At 44.1% G+C, this 13,954-nt stretch overlaps 1 long non-coding RNA gene across 1 annotated transcript; it reads left to right on the top strand.

Moving 5' to 3' along the window:
- The first annotated feature begins 957 nt into the window (after positions 1–957).
- Positions 958–7,991, top strand: LOC129693983 (uncharacterized). Its single transcript, XR_008722940.1, has 3 exons — positions 958–1,100; positions 6,671–6,776; positions 7,035–7,991. It is a non-coding gene; the product is annotated as an uncharacterized LOC129693983 (long non-coding RNA).
- Positions 7,992–13,954: the final 5,963 nt, after the last annotated feature.

The raw sequence follows: 13,954 nt of genomic DNA, 5'->3' as shown, positions 1-13,954 counted from the left end.
CCCCCGACATCAGTCTGAAGAAGGGTCTCGACCCGAACTGTCGCCTATTCCTTCTCTCCATAGATGCTGCCTCACCTGCTGAGTTTCTCCAGCATTTTTTGTCTACCTGTTCAGTCACAAAATTCAGTTACCTACTTGGAAGCTGGCTGAATATTGAAATTAATAAAATGACAAGCAGCAGATATTTGGTTTGCAACCTGCACCAAATCAAGCAGGGACAGGTTCACTTTAATTCCTAACTCTCAATTCCACTTTCCTGAGCTGTGCCGTTCCATATACAAAGTATTAACAATTAAAATTGAATATGCATTCATGTGTTTTAGCCTATGGCCAAGTAGCAGATGTAAAGATATCCAGTATGCTTAAGATGTATGTGACACATATGTTTAAAAAAAACAATTATAACTGAAGAACATTTAAAGAATGACCTGTACTTAAAACACATAAAACATTTTGGAACATTCGATATATTTAACAATTTGTGTTGCATTTATAAATTAGCTTTTCTTTACGCAAATGTTGACAAGGGAAGTGGAAGCTTCACCCCTTTGTCATTTTCTGCATTGTTGTGATTGAGAGTTAACAAACCCCCCTGCTCCAATGCATATTCCATAATATCCTATCATGACATGAATAATAATCAACAATTACAGGCATGAAAAAGTATTTTTGTCTTATTCCTGTGTTGCAATTATCTTTTTGATGATAGAGGCATTCTGTGGTGAAGTTTTAATTTATGTTTCTTTTTACAGCCATCCACGTTTATAAGTATTAACTTGCAAAGTGTTGACAGAAAGGAATTTGAGGTCAGTGATTGAGAAAGGATTAAGGTTTCAGTAAATCTTGCTTATTAGCTAATGTCAATGGTTTTAGGAGGCTTGCATCTCCAATTGGTTAGATGATTTCTTGCCTTTTGGTGAGGAGATTTTACTGGTTTGGGAGTCTAATACTTTCTGCTAGTTAGCTGGAGGTCAAATGTGTTGGCATTTGACCTCTACTTGTCTCTGACGTCTGTGTTTCAATGCACAGGTGCAGATGTCAGATACGGGCTGACCTGTAAAGGGCACCCCACCAATTGTCAATGGGAGCACCGGAGAAAGGTAAGTATGCTTCTCATCATTATTTATGTCTTATAAAAATAAAGTGTTTCGTCAATTGAAGAATTGCATATTTGTCTTTTTTTTTCACAGAATTGAATTAAAAATGCACTACCATAGCATATGATGTGTTTCTTTGACACGAGTTTTCTTTATGCTACCTGTAAAACACGTCTCTAATCTTCAACAATCTGAGATTTTCAACAATTAAGTTTAATAATATAAATGTTGTCTTTTTCTATTTCTTGTTGCACTGGGAGAAGGACCTGTTGTTTCTTTGGTGACAATTTGGACAAATGAAAGTGAAATTTTCAAAGTACTGCTCTAATCCACATAGGGGTCAATTTTTGCACCACCCCTCCACACTCTCACCTCAAACTGTCGTACAAATAATTTATAATGTCATGTGGTAGCGGACCCAAGAGATTTATGCATGTGGACAAAACAAATACAAAAAATGGAGGAATGGCTTTGGTTTTCATGCAGGACCTGAGTCCCAAATGTTGCCCAAGTACATGCTTTACTTACTTAGGAGAGTGTTTCTCTTCAAGCCACTGGTTGTCAATTTGTTATTACATTCATGTCAGCAGTACCAAATGTGAAAACTTCCTACTCTGGAGCTAATCCTGGCTGCTGGCTTCTAAAGTTATTGAATAAAAAGTAACACATTTTGTTAGAGACATATTTAAGTGATACCTGTACAACTATTGAAAGCATTAAGACTGAGTAAATTTGGGACTAAAGATATACTTGCACATACTTTTACCAATGAATGGCTGCTGTGAGTGCCAGAATGAAATCACAGGCAGCAGGAAATGAAGCTATCATATCAATTTTTGCATTCCCTTTTCAGATGTATATTTTCTGCTAGGAATTTAGAAGAATATGATGCATTTTGTTAAAAGTGCGCAGATTAATTAATATATGCAATTAAAATGTTCCCATTGCAAATTGAATCTTAATATGAATGGTAATTTAAATTAAATATTTTATTCCAATTTGCAAACAGATCCAATTCTCCATTTAAGCAATTGTTTTAAATGAAAATAAAATTAATGTTTTTGACAATTAATTATAAATCTTTCTTTTGTTTTAATGTTCTTCCATCCAACATCATTCTTCCCCCTCTCCTTCCACTACCAGTCCCAACCCCCTTCACCCCTTACCAGTCAACCCCCAATCCTGCACCTGGACCTTAGCCTTTGTAACGTAAGGAGGGCCATTCTGTTTGGGAGAGAGGGAGAATTTCATGACTTCAAACAAGGAACATTAGATGAAGTTTTTTTTCTTTTCAGATAATCCTGCTTTGATGTTGCCAAACTGAAGCCTCCCAGAATAGAAAGGGAAAGCTGTGAAAGGGGCCCAGTTAATTTATACGTTTAAGTGTTGCTGTTCTAATTCGCCAATGTAGCATTTTTATTGTCTCCTTCTTTGCATTGCAAAGGCTGGCTTAGATCAGGCAATTATCAATGGCCGCCTGAACAAATAATTGAAATGCACAAGTTGTGGGGTATGGTTAAACAATGTCAGGAATGGAGGTGCGAGGTCATACATATTCCTAATTATATTATTAATAGTTCATGCTCTTTACTGTTGACCTGCTGGAGAAGTATTTATTTTGCATTCATTTCAGTGGCGACAAATGAGGTACAAAGAATGCATTTACTAGCATAAGCTCCCACTCAGAAAATATACATTTTTATACGTCATTTAGATTTTTTAAATACATCTGAAAAGCATTACTTGTTGACAGCCTCTGGATTTCTGGCATATCAAAAATGGATTAATAGAAAGTAAGGATATATCTCTTACTGAATATCAACATGAAATAGATTAATGGCTGCGAAAGCGAGTTTCATTGTAATTGAATAATGATCAGGTATTGTTTTTTGAAGTCTAACATTTTTAATGCATTATTAATTAGGAAACTTATAAACTCTCAGTGCAGCAGGTACAAGACAACATATGGACAGCACAGTGGAACAGGAAAGCATCTCAGTTTTCATTCCTTTATTTTACATTACGGTCTCTTTTTAGATTGATTATTTCCCTTTTTCTCTTATTCAATTCTTCCTCGTTGTCGTCTTGGGCAAGAGCAAGAAAGAATTGATGGATAAACCATGATCTGATTTTAGTCCAGAGAACCTATTCAATGTCCTGCAATTTTCTTCTTCCTTTTCACCTCCCTATTTATTTATGTGAACTAATTTGTTAATTAATTTCTTCATTTTATTAAGGAGTTTAATAAATGCCTTCTTGACCATCAAGATCATTTAAAATCCATTACTTGTCCTTCGATTAATTACATAGAAACATAGACACATAGAAAATAGGTGCAGGAGTAGGCCATTTGGCCCTTCGAGCCAGCACCGCCATTCAATATGATCATGGCTGATCATCTAAAATCATTACCCCGTTCCTGCTTTTTCCCCATATCCCCCGATTCCTTTAGCCCTAAGAGCTAAATCTAACTCTCTTTTGTTTACGTTACAACTTTGCTGTCATCCTTGTGAATTTCAATGGCTGTATAACGTTATCAACTAGCCCACAGCCAATGGAGTTTCCTTGATCATCATTATGTTTATGCATGTCTCTCATTCATTTGTTCTACATCTCTCGATATCACTGGTTATATCTCTCGTTTCCTTCCCCTGACTCTCAGTCTGAAGAAGGGTCTCGACCCAAAACGTCACCTGTTCCTTTTGTCCAGAAATGCTGCCTGACCCGCTGGGTTACTCCAGTATTTTGTGTCTATCTTCGGTTTAAACCAACATCTGCAGTTCCTTCCTCACATTTTCCCTTACCTCTTGTCCTGCCTGCACTCCTAATCCCTTGCACCCTCCTTTTGTGCTTCCTAGTTATGACTTCTAATTGCCCCAGACACTCTGCTTTATCCCCTCCAGATGCCATTCTACAATCGCTCCCACACTAGAATTGCACTTCAGTCTTCACCACTACCTCATCTACTTGACATCCAATTCCCTTCAATACTGGCCTCTGGGTTACCTCTCCCTAAATCTGATCTCTCTGCATCTCAATTTCCCCTTCCCCCACAACACACTCTTTCCGTTTTCTTCCTCCTTCCTTTCCACCAAAGTACCTTTGCTTTCCACTGACTCGTTGGATCCTGGTGGTGAATACCCACAGCAAACCAGACTCTCAATTCAGAATTTTTTTTAAATAATATTGTGCCATTAACTTCTGTAAGAAATAAGGAAAACCAATGTTACCATATTTCCTGACCACAAAATTGACACAAGCTGCTTTAGATAGCCTTGAAAAACAAAGGTTTCTGTCCAATGTGGATATATAATGTATTGGGAAATGTAAATGGTTAGTTCAAAGCTATTTCATGTTAAGTATTGGAGTTTACTGCAGAAAATAGGATCAAACTAGTTAGGGGTAAACTAACCCCACACTAAAGCCGTCGGATGACAGATCATCAGAAGCATTTTTTCCACACGAAGGTTGATTAATACCCGGATGTTTCCCGTGTTTAGGGAAAAGTTCACCATTCGCCAACTTCTTGAGAATTTTGCCATGTTGGCAGAGCCTTAAGGGCCTGTCCCACCAGCATGCGACTGCAAGCGGCGAGCGCGACCTAACGTGGTCGCTTTAGCCGTACGGCCTCGCGGGACCGATCCCACTTCGATCGCCGGAGCCGTATGGAGTTGTGCGGGGCTGGTCCCGACATCGCGCGGGGCTCCGAAAAATTGACACTGTCCAAAAATCCCGTGAGGCAACGGCCTCTCGGCCCTCAGCATCATTGAGGCCATACGCAGCTCCTCGACGGGCGTACACAACATCTCGACACAGTACGCAGCGTCTGGATGCCGTACGCAGCGTCTTGATGGCGTACGCCTAGCGCGTGGCGTTGCGCGATGACGTCACCGCCTGGCGTGCAGTTGCGTGATGACGTAACCGCCCGACGCCGTGCGACGTCCAAATTCAGTCGGCCCGCCTGCCCGGCTGATTGGCGAGTATGATGTCGGGACCAGCTCCATACGGCTCCGCAGTTGGAAGTGGGACCGGCCCCGCGAGGCCGTACGCCTCAAGCCACCACGTTGGGTCGCGCTCGCCGCATGCAATCGCATGCTGGTGGGACAGGCCCTTTAGCTTCCTTTAGATAGTTGAGTGATGTACCAATTAAGACCTTTCATCTGTAAGCTTTATTATTATAAGGATGCGATCTTGCAAGAGAAAAAATTAACTGTATAGTACTGTACATGACCAACATTTTAGCATTAAAATCTCTAACATAATCTGCAGAAAATCACTTGTATAGAGGTCTGCAATTCCACGCATGGATTTATTTTTGTAGTACAGCCTCAGGAACGCTGACCTTTGTGTTGATTACTTTTTACATATGAATTAAGCAATGTGTTTCTTATAAGAACATCGAAGAGTACAACACAGGAACGGGTCCTTTGGAACACAATGTCTGTGCCAAACATGACATCTTTCTTATCTCTATAAGTCCTCATGCGCCACTCCAAGAGGTCGAGTGCTTGGATCAAACCTGGCCTACAGTGGCACAAAGTGGCTGAGCAGTGCTGGAGGCCAGGCTGACCCATACATATTCTACCCAGTGATGCCACTGGGACAAGATTAAGAATACCATTTAACAACTTTGAACTTGAAAGATGCTAGATGGTGCCGGAAACATGGTGACTCCTGTGTACTGCCTCAGTGCAATCTACTATTGTTACCTACACAAAATGCTGGTGTAACTCAGCGGGACAGGCATCATCTCCGGAGAGAAGGAATGGGTGACGTTGGGAAACGTCACCCATTCCTTCTCTCCAGAGATGATGCCTGGACCCATGTTACGCCAGCATTTTGTATCTACCTTCAATCTAAAACAGCATCTGCAGTTCTTTCCTACTATTCTTAAGGGCCTGTCCCACTTGGACAACCTAATCCACGAGTTTAGAAGACCCTCGACGAGTTGAAAAAATGTCCAGGTCGTGTTGACTCGCCAAAGTAAAAGACCTCCTACGACCTCCTACGACCATGTCTACGACCTCCTACGACTGTCTACGACCTCATATGACAATGTCTACGACCAGTATTAAAACACATTCATATTCCTTGGCTTTTGACACTGCTTGAGACTTTGCTCCTGTTTTTAGTGCTTTTAATGTTTTTAATTTTATTGTTTTTACTTTTTCGTTTAATGTTTTTATTGTTAAGTAATAATTTCTTGTCCATGATTAGTCATGTACAGCACTTTGCTGCAACTGTGGTTGTTTTTAAAGTGATCTATAAATAAAGTTATTATATTATTATTATTATTATTATTATGTCTACGATCTCCTACGGCCCCCCTCGACATCAGTCTTCCACACCTAAGACCAACTACAAGTGAAAAATTATCACATGATAAAATGATGTTGTGTTTGCATTTTTTTCTCGGGCCAGTTACCGACCCACGACGACCTACGACTACCCACGACTACCTATGACTACAATCACGACCTACCACGACCTACCTACAACCTACTTACGAGTAAAAGGTGTCAATTTTTTGCATGCCGACCTTTTTTTTTACTCGTGGACATTTTTTATCACAGCTGGAAAAAACGCCGAGACCTACTTGAGGCCACGAGTACGCGGAGACCACTCACGAGCATGAGGAAGAGTTATGAAGACCTCCTATGACCTTGTGACGACCATGCTGTGAGTATGAGTCAAGGGCAAACACAGCAGAGGTCGCCAATTAGGTTGTGAAAGTGGGAGAGGGGCTTTACACTTGTGCCTAAGTATAATTGTGCTTATGTATAGTAAGATTTTTACTGAAAAGAATTTCACTGCACCTGTGTACATGTGATAGTAAAGTACCATTGAATCTTTGATTAGCAATGTGTGGGGTAGCCTACTTGTGGCAGACCATAATCAATTCTGATCCTGTGATAAATTTATCTGCACTCTTTACAGCAGAGACTATTACTCAGTAGTCATACGAGAACACTAAATGCTTTTAACTCTCTGTACATGGCAACCTGGAAGGAGAAGGAAAAGAGGCTGACCAAAACTCACATGGAGCTGAACATTCCAGAACTGATTTAGAAGCCCGGGATGCTAACCTATCGAGGGTGGAAACGCTGCACATGTCCGAACAAAATGGCGAAAACTTGTTGCCCAATGCACTCAACAGTATGGGAGGAAATAAGTCTGTCGAAGACCTGTGGACAACAAAAGCCAATTTTGACCTTCCACTGCTGGACTGACTGCAAATAAGATAACAGCACATTCTAGGAAATAGGCTTGGAATCATTGGCTTTAAATGTATTATTACCATCCCAAGCAGTATGCCAACGTACAGAATCTCTCAGCTGCACTCATTCAGCTTTAGGTTTGCAGTCTACAAATTATATTCACTGGTATTAGTTTATTATTGTCATGCGTAAAAAAAGTTGATTCCATCAGAAGAAAAGTTAAAGCCACTGCCCAGATATTTCGTACTTTTCATACCAAACTATATAGTTATTCAGTGTTGGCATTCTGGTTCTGCAATTTGGTGGTTCCATTGACCAATAGCCAGTCCATCTATCAAGGTTGTCAAACAGTTATGAAGCTCGTTTTTAAGGCTATTAGAACATTATTACATTTAAGTCTTTAAAACGAGAACCAATTAAATACATTTAGATTAACCTGATTAATACAAGGATATAAATGACCTGGAACAATTTACTGCCTTGCAAGAATTAATCTTAATTGAAATGATCAGAACTGCATGGTTTGTAGCTATAAAAGGATATAAACTATCTTGGCGTAGGTCAAGAGTGTTTTATTGTCACATGTCCCAAACAGAACAATGAAATTCTTACTTCCAGCAACACAACAGAATATGTAAACATACTACTTTGTAATCAATAAAATCAATGAAAATAATAAAGTTCAGTACATTTATACACACACGTTTATACACATACACATTTATATATATTACTAGACTAAGTGGGATCCGTTGGGTCCCATGTTCACATGGTCGGGCTGGTCCCCCAACGCGATATTCCACCTCTCCACCAATTCCAATATTGGTAGCCAGTGGTTGGGGGGGGGGGGGGGGGGGGGGGGGGGGTTCTGGAGAGCTGGTATGGGTGTTGTTGGCTGCAGGGACTACTGGTCTCTGCCATGCAAACAGGAAGTTGTCAAGTTTAGCCAAACAACCATTTGCACTGCCTTTTTACTTCAACCCAAAAACCCCCCAATCTTTTGCACTGCCTTATTACTTCAACCCAAACCCCCCACCCCGCCCCCCCCCACCAAACAACCATTTGCACTGTCTTTTTACTTCAACCCAAAAAAAAACCCCAAACAACCATTTGCACTGCCTTTTTAATTCAACCCAAAACACACTCAAACAACCATTTGCAGTGCCTTTTTACATCAAACCAACCATATTTTCATTTTCAAACCACATTAAGGGCATTCACAGTTGAGTAGACATGTGTTCAGTGTTATTCAGAGCTCAGAGAGATGTGAACCTCTCGCTTCCTCCATCTTGCAGAGACTGAGTGAGGCACACCACTTCTGGGTTTTATAGTCCCTCCCCCCTTCCACCAGCAGGGGCAGCAGAGAGAATGGCAACATTTTTTAAAACATTAATATATCTCAGATTTTTCATCGTTGGGAAAAATCCTCCAGTACAGGCAGGCGCAGGGAGACTCTGAGCGAGGTGGCAAAAAATGACGGCCGTAGGTGGCGGCTTTCTCTCGGAAATCACAGCACAGCGAGCCAAAAGCGGTCAAGATCAGACTTTTAGTAATATAGACTATACCAAGTGGGATCCGCTGGGCCCCGTTCCCCAACACAAGAATCCACCACTCACCCGTTCCAACACAACCCGTTTCCACCACTCACCTGTTCTTGCAATGTAACCCGTTCCCACAATTCAATATTCCACCACTCACCCATAGCCCCCACGGGAGGCCTGGTCCCCCAATGCAACCCGTTCCCCCAGCGCAACATTCGACCACTTGTCCCCCAATGCAAGCCCCCAGCGCAACATTCGACCACTCACCCATAGCCCCCACAGGAGGCCTTGTCCCCCAACGCAACTCGTTCCTCAACGTCAGATTCAAGAGTGGAACTCGCTATCAAAACATGGAGGGGACGGGGGAAACAATTTTTTGGCGGCCACACGCACATGCGCACACTCACACACACACACGCGCGAGGTTTCGGAGGCTCAATCCAGCGGTAAATGCAACTCAACTCTGCCTGTCTCACCGGGTTAATTACAGCCCTTGCTGGACTGACGGGATACCATCGCTGCTTCTCCGCGCTGGCTATAATTCCCGCAAGTCCAGGAAGGTTAACCTGGTGGGACAGGCAGAGTCGACCTGGTTTAGCGCTGCTTCTCTGCGCTGGCTGTGGGCCTGGGGTCACCACGCCCGCCTGATTACTGACCAAAGATCCTATAGCGGAGGATCTTTGCTGCCGACCTCTCTGGCCACCCGTGGGGAGGGGGGATACTCGGGTGGGAAAGGGACAGCGCCGGGAGAGTCGGCCGGGGTCGATCCTGGCTGTGGATGAAGCGCAGGTCTGTGCCACGTCTCCCTCCTCCAATCACCGCGCTCTATCCTCAGGTCCACCTCCCCCCACTCCTCCCTCCTCCAATCATCGCACTGAATGATCATGTCCCGCCCACATTGCCTGCTGACCGACGTCTCTCTCGTCCAATGCCCTTGATCTTCAGTCCCACCCCCACTGTCTCGCGGAAAGCGGAGATTTCACCGGGTTTTAAAATCCGGATTACAAAAACTTGGGGGGGATGTCCCCCCCACCTCTCAAAACATGGGGGGGGGGGGCGTGTCCCCTCTGGCCCCCCCCGGGTATTCCGCCCCTGGTAAGATTCCACCACTCACCCGTTCCCCTAATGCAACCCGTTCCCCCAATGCAATATTCCACCACTCACCCATAGCCCCCCAACTGTGCAGGCCAGCTCATTTTTAACGCAATATTCGACCACTCACCCGACCACTCTAGAGGAGGCCTGGTCCCCCAACGCACCACATTCGCCAACGTAAGATTCCACCACTCACCCGTTCCCCCAACGCAACCCATTCTCACAATGTAATATTCCACCACTCACCCATAGCCCCCAACTTTGCAGATCGGCACATTTTTTCACCCCCTACCTCATTTTAAATTTAAATAAAATTGCAATTGCACTAAGAATTAATGTGATGTAGGTACCACCAACAAGGCCATCTTTTCGTATCAAAATCTAATCATTAAACTTTGCTGTGCTGGGTTAGGCTGGCAGATTCTTTCCCTGAAGGACATTTGCTGTGAAGGACTCAGTGTTCTGGGATAGCAACATTGTAGCCGGTAGGGCATTGTGACGTCGTAGCTGGTAACTGCCTAACTGCCGGTGCAGATTTGAAGAAATCCTTCTCAAAGGAAATATAACATCAAATCTGATGGAAACTTGACAGGAACGACCACGGCATAAAGGTGCGTAAGGTTGTGCAAACATTTTAATGCTACCGTGTACCGTTTTGGCGTAGATACCATCTCAATCACACACACACAAACAAACAAGACGAGACTTTTAATAATATACTAGACCAAGTTCCCCAACAGCGTTTCCGGGGGGGGGGGGGGGGGGGGGGGGGGAGTAGGGGCTGCGGCATCACACTCAAATTAACCACCCCCCAAACTCACAGGGGGGGGGGGGGGGGGGGGGGGGGTGAGAAGAGGGGAGGGAGGGAAAAGGAGGAGGAGGAAACATGACAGATTTGGGAGGGAAAGGAGAGCGGGGTAGGGGGTGAGAGAGGGGGATGGGGAGAGATGGGGAGGGGGGGGGGGGAGGGATGGGGAGGGAGGGGAGGAGGGGGAGAGGGGTGGAGGGAGAGACGGGAAAGATTGGGGAGGGAGAGGGAGGAGGAGAGGGGGAGGTGGAAGGGGGCGGGTGGAGAGAGGGAAGGGGGTGGGGTAGAGAGGGAAGGGGGTGAGGGAGAGAGGGAGAGGGGTGAGGAGAGGGAGAGGGGTGAGGAGAGGGAGAGGGGTGAGGAGAGGGAAACATAGAAATTAAGTGCAGTAGTAGGCCATTCGGCCCTTCGAGCCTGCACCACCATTCAATATGATCATGGATGATCATCCAACTCAGTATCCTGTACCTGCCTTCTCTCCATACCCCCTGATCCCTTTAGCCACAAGGGCCACATCTAACTCCCTCTTAAATATAGCCAATGAACTGGCCTCAACTACCTTCTGTGGCAGAGAATTCCAGAGATTCACCACTCTCTGTGTGAAAAATGTTTTTCTCATCTCGGTCATAAAGGATTTCCCCCTTATCCTTAAACTGTGACCCCCTGTTCTGGACTTCCCCAACATCTGGAACAATCTTCCTGCATCTAGCCTGTCCAACCCCTTAAGAATTTTGTAAGTTTCTATAAGATCCCCCCTCAATCTTCTAAAATCTAACTGGCAGACAACTCAATGTCAAACGTGCTTTCATTGGACTATAAAATTCCCGACATTTTTCCGGTTTTCTCTAATTTAATAAAAATGTGCAAGTCTTCTTCATATCGAGTTTCAGGGGTGATTTATATAAATATTTTTACACAATATGTGACAATTTCATGTAGTTTGGTGACTTGGGTCACGAAACTGCTGAATAAAGCTCCTCGGCCCACTACCTATTCTCTGTACTCCCAATATGGCAACAATGTATTTGAACATTGGGCATTGTGACATCACACGATGGAACGTTCAACGGGGCTGTGGCTCCTGCAAAGGCATATGTAAATGAATCCATTCCGATTGGACATCTGTGAGCATCGGGCATTGTGACATCACACGATGGAACATTCACCATGGGCTGGTGCTGCTTCTATGGGTTTGAAGCCGGTTTCTTTTTGAAATATTGTGGTGGGGGGGGGTGAAGGATTTGATTAAAAACGTGTACTTAAACACGACGAAATGTAATGAGGATGGGATACTTAGAAAGAAAAGCGAAATCTCTACCGAAATGGAAAAGACGTCGGCGATTCTGCGTCCGGTTTCGGAGTTGCGGAGAATCAAAGGAAGAAACACGGCCGGAAGCCGTACATGCAAATGGATCCATTCCGATTGGACGTCCGCGAGCATCGGGCATTGTGACATCGCACGGCGGGAACGAATCGAAAGGCAGGAAGGGATCCGTACTGCAGGCGGACGGATGGATTTGAGTTTTATATATTAACTAGACCAAGTGCAGACCCGTTGGGTCTGCTCCCCCAATGGTGTGATTCCCCCAACCCAATATTCCACCATGCACCCGTCTCCTCCAATGGAACTGAAGCCGTTGCCAAATGTAAGTTTCCAGCACTCCCCTGCCTCCCTCAATTGCACCTCCCCTGCCTGCTGCAGCAGTGAAAAGTTCAGTGTTCCTGTCTTGCAACTTTGTTTCGAAGTGTGTTGGAAGCTGATAGGAAGGAGCAGCCGTCAACGAATCAAAAGGCAGGAAGGGATCCGTACTGCAGGCGGACGGATGGGTTTGAGTTTTATATATTAATAGATAGATAGATAGATAGATAGATAGATAGATAGATAGATAGATAGATAGATAGATAGATAGATAGATAGATAGATAGATAGATATACATTATACATATATACAAACATGCATACATTACACACATTGCACATACATACATGTTGTACACACACACACAAACATACATTTTTATACACATAAAACCAATAATAATGCAAAAAGACAAAACCAATGTTCCCAAGTTTACGTAGCTCGGAACGTATTTGGAGGTGTACTGTTTAATAGCCTGATGGCTGCAGGGAAGAAGCTGTTCCTGAACATGGACATGACAGTTTTCAGGTCATATATCTTCTTCCCAATGTCAGGAGTGAAATGAGTGTGTGATTAAGGTGGTGTGGATCTCTGATATATGCTGGCTGCCTTTTTGTGGCAGCGACTGCCATAAATCCCTTTGATGGTCGGGAGGTCAGTACCAGCGATGGACTGGGCAGTGTTCACCACTTTATGCAATCATCTGCATTCCTGGTTGCTCAAGTTCCAGAACCATGCCAGCCAATATGCTCCCCCACTCCCCACTCCCATCTTTGCATCTCCCCAATCCTTTCCACTCGTCACTTTAATTTCATGTTTCATGTATTAAAGGTAATTGAAGGTAGTGTCAGTATAGTCTAAGGTCATCTTCACTCTCCACTGTTCAGTTTCCAATTTTCCCAAAGCTAGTTGAAGCTAGTCGAAGGTTGAAGATCGAAGGAGGTCTTCTACAAAGTCGAAGGAGATCTTCTACATATTCGTAGGAGGTTCTCTACACAGTCGAAGGAGGTCGTAGGAGGTGTTCTACTTCAGCGATTCAAAAAGACCATGACACTTTTTAAAACTCTCCTAAACTCTCAAATTAGGTTCCCGCAGTGGGACTGGCCCTTTAGCCTCAACACTGGGGCCTTCAGGATTGTGTGCTCAGTCCCTTGCTCTATTCCCTGCAAACCCATGACATCCCACTCCTGAGGTGGCTCAGGGGGCCCGAGAAAGCACATCACTGTGCCTATCGAAGTGCACGTAGAACGCACAGGCTCGTCTGGGGGTGAAGCTTTCCTGTTACTCTAGCTGACTCCTGGTTTTGCCTTTTCGGAAGTGATGGTGGGTAAGCATTGCTGCAGCCGTCGATCGTCCATCTCATCCTCCAGTTTAGAGTGAAAGTCCTTTCAGCTTTCTTTGATGGCCTTATCAAGGTCGTATCTGGACCTCGTATGAATCTGCATCGCCAGACTTGAATGCCTGATATCTGGCTCTTAGCAGATTGCAGACCTGGTTCATCCAAGACTTCTGGTTGGGGAACAGTCAGATGTTTTTTGTGAGAACACACTCCTCC

Source organism: Leucoraja erinacea, chromosome 3 (genome assembly GCF_028641065.1).
Source record: "Leucoraja erinacea ecotype New England chromosome 3, Leri_hhj_1, whole genome shotgun sequence".
NCBI classification, from domain to species: domain Eukaryota; kingdom Metazoa; phylum Chordata; class Chondrichthyes; order Rajiformes; family Rajidae; genus Leucoraja; species Leucoraja erinaceus.
Note: the sequence above shows the minus strand (reverse complement) of the source record. Positions and strands in the feature narration are given on the sequence as shown.